General features: G+C 37.7%; 1 long non-coding RNA gene across 1 annotated transcript; it reads left to right on the top strand.

Annotated features, from left to right (window-relative positions):
• On the top strand, nt 1-1,220 carry LOC108682059. Its single transcript, XR_001931546.1, has 3 exons — nt 1-21; nt 636-751; nt 1,140-1,220. It is a non-coding gene; the product is annotated as an uncharacterized LOC108682059 (long non-coding RNA).
• Nucleotides 1,221-1,228: the final 8 nt, after the last annotated feature.

Raw genomic sequence — 1,228 nt, 5'->3', positions numbered from 1 at the left:
AACGGCGGAAGATTCACTCAGGTAAAGGATAAGTCGAGTAAATTTCAGTTTGTAATTCATGGATATTGTCGCCTTAAACTTTTTGTGTGTAGGATGCACCTTCATCAAGGAGGTGCATATTCTGGACAGGCTTGGTAAAAAAAACACAAAATGAAAATACAATATTATAAACAACAAAACCTTTTGGATATTCTTTCAACTGCTTAGATTTATCGTTTTTTTTGTTATTGTTAATTGGTTCGTCGATTGTGTGGAGGGATCCAAATTCTTCGCAAACGCATATCCTGTAATATTGAGAGATTAAAGAGAGATATCATGCGAACTATGCCATTAAATGTCACAAGGTGTTGCGACAAAGTTCACCCGGAAATTTTGTCTCCATAGCCGGCGATTCTGATACAAAATGTCTGTTCATTAATTAATTGGGGCATTAATTAAGTGGGGTTGAGTATTAATTCAGGATTTACTCGTGACAAATGTTGCATTTTAGTGATTTCATTATCACTAAATTGTCATCATAAGTCGGTGTAATGAAAATTACTGTTTGCATTTTTATATTATTCTTTCTGATTTCTATTTTGTTCTTTTATCAAACTTTCAAGAAAAGCAATGATATCTATTGATATTTTAATCAGTTGTGTGGGTTGCCTGCATTCCCGGGGATGCTGTTTGCGGGCTTCTTACTGGCAAACATCCCAGGCGTCAGGATCATCGGCGACAGCATCGAACCAAACTGGCACCTCGCGGTCAGGTGGGGCTGGGGATCTCTACTCTTGAGTGATATTCATGTTCATTTAATTTCTTTTGTTGCTTCAATTGTCAGCAGAAAAGTGCATAAATCTTGTTGCTTTGTCACGTTCCAGTTCATGCCTCTTGTTGCCTGTTGCCCTGTCACGTTCCAGTTCATGTCTTTTGTTGCCTTGTCACGACTGAAGTAAGGATACACGTTCCAGTTTTATCCTGCCCTGCACTGTTCTTGTTCTCTTCGTGAAATGACGAATATATGAAATAAAATTTGTACTCAATGTAATTAATTGATTTTTTTTTAATTTCTGGAACCCAGGTTCCACGATTTTCTTACATTTATACAGTCGGGAAAAGTTTTCAGAAAATGAAGCTAAATGTCATAAATTTATCAGGAACTTTTCGCTGGTGGTGATCTTAACCCGGGCCGGTCTATATTTGGAACCTAAAGTCCTCAAGACGATGTATCTAGCGGTCACCAGAC

The sequence above is a fragment of the Hyalella azteca genome, unplaced genomic scaffold (assembly GCF_000764305.2).
Source record: "Hyalella azteca isolate HAZT.00-mixed unplaced genomic scaffold, Hazt_2.0.2 contig15110, whole genome shotgun sequence".
Lineage (NCBI taxonomy): Eukaryota > Metazoa > Arthropoda > Malacostraca > Amphipoda > Hyalellidae > Hyalella > Hyalella azteca.
This window is presented reverse-complemented; position numbering and strand designations above follow the sequence as displayed.